Here is a 10,192-nt window from a genome sequence, read left to right on the forward strand (position 1 = left end):
AGAAATGAATATTTACTGCTTTCCACACAGATGGGAGTGGAGAGCAGTGAATATTAAATTCTATACTATCCGCATCCACTGGCTTTCTGCAGCTGCTGGAGGACAATGTGTGCCCGCTATGATAGAGAATGAATATTGACTGCTCTTCTTGCCCATGGGACTGTAGACCAGTGACTATTCCCTTTGGTATCGGGCACATGTGATCACCTGGCAGCTGAGGTGACTGTGCCTGCTATTTAAAGATTAATATTCACTGCTCCACATGCCTATAGTCCTGGTGTGGGGAGTAGTGAATATTCTGGCAGCTGTCCTCTGCTTCTAGGCAGCACATGACATCACTGCCATGAGCTGCTTAAAAGCATAAATTAGCTGCTAGTATCAAACATGACACTGCTATGAAGCGCAGGGACAATAAGTATGTTTTTATTTTTTCTAAATGTTTTATTGATGGGGGCCTTCATACCAGGATTGGGATGAAGGGACAATGGATTAAGGAGATGAATATACGAGGGTAGGGGATATGAGAAAACATTGAAGCAAAATATGGTAAATTCTGTACTAATTTCCTCCTCTAAAACCTATGTGCGTTTTTATAGTCTAAATACGATGGTTAAATATTAAATAGTGATGAGTGAATATACTCAATGCTCGAGACTTCTCGAGCATGCTTGGGTGTCCTCGTATTTTATAGTGCTCGGAGATGTAGTTTTTCTTGCCGCAGCTGAATAATGTACTTATGCTGGCTAAGAGTTGTAAATGTGTGGGTTGCCTGGCTGCTACGGAATCCCCACATGTAATTAAGCAGGCTGAGATGTAAATCATTAAGCTGCTGCAAGAAAAACCAAATCTCTGAGCACTAAAAAATACTGAGGACCCCTGAGCATGCTCGAGAAATCTCAAGTAGAGTAGATTCGCTAATCATTAATATTAAACATTTAGTGATTCGGAAATACTTACACCGGGTTCTATTAGTGAATGGAGTTCCTGCAGGGGCCAAATCCTGGGTCAGGACGTAGAAGTCATCCGAGTCCACGTAGATGGGGTGGGTGGAGATGATTCCTTCGTGACTTGATAGCTGGATGGACACACACAGCTCAGGGAGGAAATATTCGTACTTTGTCTGTCTTCTTCATCAGCTTAAGGGCCACATTGTTTCCTTAATTAAAAGAGCAAAATTAATTAATATATCAAAGCAATTACTTTGTGGAAAATGAATATTACTCTAAAGTTTAGTCTTTAACCCCTCAAGAGATCAGGTAATGTATTGCTCCATGATGGTTGGATCGGATGTGAAAGATTGCAACTTATTTCTTTCCCTTTTGGCTCATTGTTACCCCTGCAGTATGATCACTTACTGATGGGTTGCTATTATAGATAATCAAATATGCAATCTAGAAAAGTGTAACCATTTTATTCCACACCACAAATGCTGCCAAAAATAATGCAAAAATTAAATGAAGTCCACTTACGGCTCTATGGACTAATTCAGTGTTCCCCCAACTCCGGTCCTCAAGAGCCACCAACAGGTCATGTTTTCAGGATTTCCTTAGTATTACACAGGTGATAATTGCATCATTTGTGTAATACTAAAAAAATCCTGAAAACATGACCTATTGGTGGCTTTTGAGGACCGGAGTTGGGGAACACTGGACTAATTGGATCTGGTACTGAGAGCCAGAACAAAAATATTTTTCTAAAAGGGATTATGTAGTCAATAATAAGTCTACAGTTGCTGTGTGACTGTAGACTGTGTGCTGCAAGAAATTGACTGTCCCAACTGGGAATGGCTGCCAAGTATGTGGTAATCATACTCCATGGCAGAATCCATGTAGTGGGCATGGCCTTGTGCGACACCACATCTACTAGACTGGTTCTGGCCAGGAATATGCATATTTGACTGTGGAGGCACTGGCAAATCCTTGCAGCTTAGTGTGTTTGTGTGTGTGTGTGTTGGAAGCCGCCTCGGACTAGCCCATAGGATAGCAGGGGAATCCCCCAGCAGGCCCCTGTGCAGATCTGGGACCCCCAATCCCACTGTATGGGCAGTATGTACCATAATTCACTTGATTCACTCTGGATAGAAAAAAAAACAGCATCTCATCATTCATTAACCACACTGTCCTGTTTATTATATATAGAGAGAGGTAAATTTGTGGACAGTAATATATGTATACAGGTGAAAAGTGGGTCCCCTCAAAGTCAATATTACTGGTGGGCCCTTGGCACCCCAGTCCGACACTGACTGGAAGGTTTCATATGTCGCAGTCTGTGACTGTAGACTTGCCATTCTAGACCAGACAACCACTTTTAACCCCTTGATGACTTTGACTGTACATGTACTGCACACGTCGTGTCTCTCCCTGTCTCGTTTCTCGCACTATGCCCACAACTTAACTTGCCCGATGTCAGCGGTTTTTGGCGCTCAAAAAATAAGCCCTCACCCGGCCCGAAAACATGAAAAACTGAGACATTACAGGTATCAATTAATGGCACAATGTAGGTTTTTTGTTAAGCACGTAGACAAGTTTGGTATCGAAGTAAAGAAAATAAAAACCTCCAAATTTAAAAAAAAATATTGTGCCATTTTCCGATACCCGTATCGTCTCTATTTTAAGGGATTCTGGGCTGGGTGAGGACTTATTTTTTGCGTGCCAAGCTAATTCTTTTAATGATACCATTTTGGTGCAGATTCAATCATTTGATCGCCCATTATTGCATATTAATGCAATGTTGTGGTGACCAAAATACGAACTCTACGCCGTTTACCGATTGGATTAAATTTTATATATTGATCAGGAGATTCTGAATGTGGCGATGACAAATGTACATTTTTTTCATTGTATTAATTTGAATGTGGCAGGTGATTAGAACAATTTATTTAATTATTAACTTTCAATTGCTTTAACCTCTAAATCCCCAGGGGTATTCTTTTTTTTTTTTTTTGCATTATCATTTTTTTTACTCCCCTTCTTCCAAGAGCCATTACTTTTATTTTTCGGTCTTCATAGCCATGTGAAGGCTTGTTTTTAGCTGAACAAGTTGTACTTTTGAACAACACCATTAATTTTAACATATTGTGTACTGAAGCAAATTAAAAAAAATGTAAATACAGTAGAATTGCAAAAAAGTGCAATCGCAGAGTTTAGCATTTAGTGAACATGGTAAAAAAACACAAAAACCAAATAGACCTGCCATTATGATTCTCCAGGTCATCACTAGTTCGTTGACACCAAACATGTCTAGTTTTTTTGTTTATGAACTCGTAATGACATGGAGAATCATAACGACAAATCAGTTTGGGCATTTTGCGAACATAATTTAAAAAAAAAAAATGCATTTTTTTCTTTTTTTTTTTTTACCTATTTCACCGCACTTAAATTTTTTTCCCTGTTTTGAATGAAACCGTTGGTTTAACATATTGTGTACTGGAAAAAGTGCAACTCGTCACACAAAAAAACAAGCCCTCTCATGGTCATATTGACCAAAAAAATCAGTTATGGCTCTAGAAAGAAGGGGAGCATTAAAAAACACGAAAAAATGAGAACTCCAGGGATTTAGGGCTTAAAGCAAGTAAAAAGTAAGAATTTTTTAAAAATAAAAGTTCAAATCACCCCCCTACTCGCCCCAATCAAATTAAAACCATTAAAAAAATACACAATAGGTAATGTTGCATTCAGAATCATACAACCTATATATTAAAAAATTAATCCAATCAATAAACGGCGCAGCAAAAGAAGTTAGTTTTTTGTTTTTTTTTTCGTCACCACAACATTGCATTAATATGCTTTAACAGATGATCAAAAGATCGTATCCACACCAAAATGGCATTAAAAAAAATCACCTTGGAACTCAAGCCCTCAACCAGCTACAGATCATGGAAAAAATAGATGCTAAGGGTCTCTGAAACGGCTGTGGTGTGAACGTGTTAAGTGGCTTTCGTTTTTCTTGTGCTAAAGTAGTAAAACGTGAGAATTTATGTAATTTATAAAATGTTAAAAAATGGATCTTTTGTATCACTGGTTACATGATCAATACTTTAAAACTCTTAAACCCATGCACTGTATGCGATGAAGCAAAATAAAATTATTGGATTTTCAGTGGCAAAAGTAGAAACTAAGCTTTTGTCCTATAAATTGATTCCCCCACAATCCACCCAAGGAAAGATGCTACAGGTGGATTCAGAATTGTCCTATATATAGTTTGTCTTGCTACTCGCAAAAATAAAGTTGAAGATGAAATGTACAATAGAAACAGGTTAACCAAAAAATGCGCAATGTAATACTAAATCTACCCCATAGCAGTACAGCAATAATTATTTGTGCAATACATGAATAGCAGAAAATGTCAGTCTAGACAGTTTTTTTAAGTATTGGATGCTTTGCTGTGGAGGCTTGTGCACCTGCTATGTTAATGTATTTACTTTTTCGCAAATCAAACTTTGGTAGTTATATGAACCCCGAAATGAAGCCAAGACCGATACAACTCATCCAGAAATAACCCAGCTTTCATACAGATATATTGCCCAAAAATAATATGGCTCCTGAAATTACCATGAACAAAGAAAAAATAGCTTTGTCCTAAAGCCGCCATTCTTAAGGGGTTGGAAGATTCTCAGGTGTTACGGTGCTACTGCATAGAATTATTTTTTTAACACTTTATCATGTTTTTTGTTTTTTACAAAGGCAAACCTTTTTAAATGACCTGGTGGTGAGGAAATGAATTGGTGACATCTGACACATCTAAGAGCTAATTGCAACTGATAACCGACCTTTAGACTACATGGCTCAGGGAAGACTTATGGTTTTCATGTTAACTAGTTTCAGAAATTAAAAATCCCATATGACTAATTCACCCTTGTAATGTTAGGCCTTACCGGTCTTCTTCTCGGTAGCCATGACCACTTTGCCATATGTTCCACTGCCCAGTGTCTTCAAATACTGGTAGTCCTCCTCTTTGGTGTGCGTGACCATCGTAGATTATAACAAAATGACAATTCAGTTGGTTTTCCTCAAGTAGGTTTTGATCCAATTTAGGACGAGCTGTAATCTCGCAATTAGTGAAGTTGCTTCTCTAGGAGTTGAGTGCAAAGACCTTGTAGTAAAGATCCACATCACAAATGACTGCAATGTCCCATCAGTCTTATATGGACACCATGACCATGAGATTGAGGTTCCTCCTCCTTCCACAGACAATGGGGTAAGTGACCGTCTAGTCATATGGAAATGAAGATCTCTCCTTAGGGTATCGTCACACTATACCATTTCGATCGCTACGACGGTACGATTCGTGACGTTCCAGCGATATCCTTACGATATCGCTGTGTCTGACACGCAGCAGCGATCAGGGATCCTGCTGAGAATCGTACGTCGTAGCAGATCGTTTAGAACTTTCTTTCATCGCTGGATCTCCCGCTGTCATCGCTAGATCGGTGTGTGTGTGACACCGATCTAGCGATCTAGCGATGTGATCCAGCGATGCGTTCGCTTGTAATCAGGGTAAACATCGGGTAACTAAGCGCAGGGCCGCGCTTAGTAACCCGATGTTTACCCTGGTTACCCAGGGACCTCGGCATCGTTGGTCGCTGGAGAGCTGTCTGTGTGACAGCTCCCCAGCGACCACACTACGATTTACCTACGATCACGGCCAGGTCATATCGCTGGTCGTGATCGTAGGTAAATCATATAGTATGACGGTACCCTTAAACACAAGTCTATTGTGAGTAGAAAGATCAGCCCAGGTACAAAAGACATCTGGGTGGAGGCCATGCTTGGTTTATCCAGTATCTGCCAATTGTTGACATAATCTAACAGGTTGCTTTCTTATGTCAAGTGACACTGAAGTAAATGTGTGAAAATAGCCTAAGGGTACCGTCACAGTGGCATTTTGATCACTACGACGGCACGATTTGTGACGTTCCAGCGATCTCGCTGTGTCTGACACGCTCCTGCGATCAGGGACCCCGCTGAGAATCGTACGTCGTAGCAGATCGTTTGAAACTGTCTTTCGTTGTCTAGTGTCCCGCTGTGGCGGCATGATCGTATGGTGTAACAAAGGTGTGCACGATATTGTATACGATGTGCGCATAGTAACCAACGGCTTCTACATCGCACATACGTCATGAAATTATTGCTCCAGCGTCGTACATTGCAAAGTGTGACAGCAGTTTACGATGCTGGAGCGTCACGGATCATGCCGTCGTAGCGATCAAAATGCCACTGTGTGACGGTACCCTTAATCTTCCAATACTCTATGAATGAAAGAAATCTTCATGCTGTACATAACAATGTTCTTTCATGTCACCTAATCATTCCAAAAATCTGCATCCTGCATTTACAAACAATGATCAAAAAGTTTTGTTTACCCCAAAATGGCACCATTGAAAATATATTGACGCCATGGCTTTCTTTTCCCTCCAGAATTCAACAAAACACATTATTGTTGGCATCCTTGGTATTAATGACCCATAAAAAGTAAAGTAATATTTAGAGGCACTTGGACACAAGAACTTATAAAGTAATAATGAGGGGCACTTGATGCAAAATCCTTGCTCTCATTTTACAAACTTTTTTTAAAGAGGAAATGTTTTCCTATTTTGTCTATTTTTACTGCTTTTAAAATGTTGCTCAACAACCCGTTCCCCCGATCACAGCCAAAGATGGTAAAGTGAGAATTAATGATGGCGACTTTGTCTAGAGCAGTTGCTATACAACTCTACAGAATAATAAATTTAATGCATCTTTACATATCACACATTCTGGATTTATGACTGAACAAGACCATGGGTGCTGATCATTCGTTCCCCTGAACCCAGGGCTTTCTCATATACACAGGAGGACTTGCTTGGCCAGTGTGCTCTGTCAGATCAGATGGCTACTGGCAGACAGTCAGCTAATGTGTGTGGCCAGCCTTTGCCTTTTTGTTTATTTCCCAACAAATATGTTGATTAAATATTTGCAAACTATGGTGGCATAATTGGATCAGAGGTACCCAAATTGGAAATATACTTCAGATGCAAACTTTATTTTGAGAAGGGTAATCAGGATAAATTGCACAACGAATTTTGGGGTCCTTTTTATTCCATGTACACTGATACCCCATATGTGGAGGAAAACGACTGAAAGCATGGCAGAGCTCCAAAGGGAAGGAGCGCCATTTGACTTTAATGATTACAGGATATTTTACATTCATAGTGGACGTCATGAAACAGTAGAAACCCCCACAATTTACCTCATTTTGGAAGCTAGACCCCTTAGGGAACTCGTCTAGATGTGTATTGAGCACCTTGTACCCACAGGTGCTAAACAGAACTTTACAACATAAAGCCATGAAAATAAAACACTCATTATTCCCAAATCTTTTTTTAGCTCCAAATTTAGCATTTTCACAAGGATAACGGGAGAAATAGCGCAGTACAATTTGTTGTGCAATTTCTCCTGAGTACACCGATCCCCCATATGTGGGGGAATACTACATTTGAGGCACAGAGCAAAGCTCAGGAGGGAAGAGGCGCCATTTTGCTGGAATGGCTTGTGGATGCCATGTCACATTGGCAGAGCCCCTGAGGTGCCAGAACAACAAACCCCTTATATGTGAACTCGTTTTACAAACTACACTCCCCAATGATTTCATCTAGGGGTGAAGTGATTATATTAACACCACATGTCTCAGAATTTTATAACATTCAGTGGTGAAAGAAAAAATAATAACTTGGAGCTATAAATTACATTTTTACCAATAAAATGTTGTTCTTCTAAAGGCAAATAGGAAATAAATGGACCTCAGTTTGTTGTAAAAAAAAAGTCATGAGTAGGGTTGAGCGAAACGGGTCGGCCACTTTCAAAGTCGCCGACTTTTGGCAAAGTCGGGTTTCATGAAACCCGACCTGACCCCTGTGTGGGGTCAGCCATGAAGTCGGCGATTTTCTGAATCTGGAATCGGAATTCCGATACCGATTCCCGATATGTTTAACCCCTTAGTGACCGCCAATACGCCTTTTAACTGACCTGAGATATAAGACTTATATTCGCATACAGGTGACAATCCAGCAGCTGTCGGCTGTCCATTATAGCTGACAACTTGCTGCATCAGCCATGATCAGTGTTTGCACCATCCAAATCTATTTAACCCCTTAGATGCTGCTGTCAGTAGTGACTACATCATTATAAATGGTTAAGAGTGTGGGGGCTTCCTCTTTATCCCAGTTGGTGGTCTCAGATCATGATTGTGTGGTCCTGATGTTTGCTATAGCAATTAACGACCAAATAGCGGCCTTAGAGTCTGTCGGCTGTAGTATTCTGTTCAGAAGTTAGTGACATTTAGGTGGTAAAAATACACATTTTAATTTTTCTCATGCCACTTTGCATTAATTCCTGAAAATCACCTGAAGGGTTAACAAACTACCTGACTGCAGTTTTCAATATGTCAGGGGGTGCTGTTTTTAAAATGGTATCACTTGTGGGGATTTCTCTATATATAGGACCCCCAAATTCACTTCAAACATGGATAGGTCCCTAAAAAAATACATTTTGCAAATTTCCTTGAAAAAAATTTAAATTGTTGCTACATTTTTAAACCTCCTAAAATGTTAACAAAATAAAATAACATTTTGCAAATGGTGCTGATGTAAAACAGACATGTGGGAAATGTTGTTTATTAATGTTTTGCTGTGGTATGACTATCGGGATTAAAGGGATAATCATTCAAAGTTTAAAAATTGCTAATTTTTTAAAATTTTATTTCAAATTTCTGATATGCTTTGTGTTTATTTATAAAAAAAAATCAACCTAAATTTACCATTGTCATAAAGTATAATGTGTCACGAAGAAAAGTCTCAAAATCACTGGGATTTGTTGAAGCGTTCCAGAGTTATTACCACATAAAGTGACACTGGTCAGATTTCAAAAATTTGGCTCTGTCACTAAGGGGTTAAGATATCGGGAATTGGTATCAGAATTCAGATTTAAGTGTAAAATAAAGAATAAAAATAAAAAATATCGCTATACCCTCTGACGCGCCCTGGTACTAACCGGGAACCTTCCTTCCTTCGAATCGGCGCTTCGAGGACCTTGCGGTGACGTCACGGATTGTGATTGGTCGCGCGACCAATTAGATGCCGTGACATCACCGAAGGTCCTGGAAGCGCTGATTCTTACTAAGGAAGGCTGCCGGAAAGAAGCAGGGCGCGTCCGAGGGTGAGTATATACCTAATAGGAATATACTCACCCTCGGACGCGCCCTGCTTCTTTGCGGCAGCCTTCCTTCCTAAGAATCAGCCCTTCCAGGACCTTCGGTGACGTCACGGCTTCTGATTGGTCGCGCGACCGCCCATGTGACCGCCGCGTGACCAATCACAAGCCATGACGTCACCGCAAGGTCCTGGAAGCTCTGATTCGAAGAAGGAAGGTTCCCGGTTAGTACCAGGGCGCGTCAGAGGGTAAGTATAGCGATATTTTTTATTTTTATCCTTTAATTTACACTTAAATATGGATCGCAGGGCCTGAAGGAGTTTCCTCTCCTTCAGACCCTGGGAACCATTGGAAACCCAATGCACTGCATTGGGTTTCGAGTTTCGGCCGACCGACTTTATTTATAGGATCGGCCGATTTCACTCGACCCGACTTTTGAAAAAGTCGGGTTTCGTGAAACCCGACCCGATCCTATAAAAGTAAAGGTCGCTCAACCCTAGTCATGAGTATGTCAATACCCTACATGTAATTGGGGAAATATTTTTCAGGCACAGTGCAAAGTTGAGAGCAAGGAGCGCCAGATTTTACGATTATGGTTTGCAGGTGCCATGATCCACTGGGAGAGCCCATGAGGTGCAGGAACAGCAGAGTGACCATATTTTGAGCTATCCCTCTAAATGAATTTATCTAGTGGTGCAGTGATCATATTGACACCACGGGTGTGTAACAGAATTTTATACCATTGGGCAGTGAAGAAGAAAAATTAAACTCTTACCACAGATTTAGTTATAGCCCCAGATTTTACATTTTCACACATTTTTCATTGATGCTGACTTAGGGCTTGTTTTCTGCATGCTGAGCTGACTCCTTCTCTACAATGGGTCCTTAAAGGAGCCTTGGGCTCCACCATCTGTAGATCCCTAGAATTTGCCGTAGGCCTATACTGCCTACCCATCCTCGCTTTCCATAATGGCATGCGCACAGGTATAAAAGATGTAAGAAAAGAC

Source organism: Ranitomeya imitator, chromosome 5 (genome assembly GCF_032444005.1).
Source record: "Ranitomeya imitator isolate aRanImi1 chromosome 5, aRanImi1.pri, whole genome shotgun sequence".
NCBI lineage: Eukaryota > Metazoa > Chordata > Amphibia > Anura > Dendrobatidae > Ranitomeya > Ranitomeya imitator.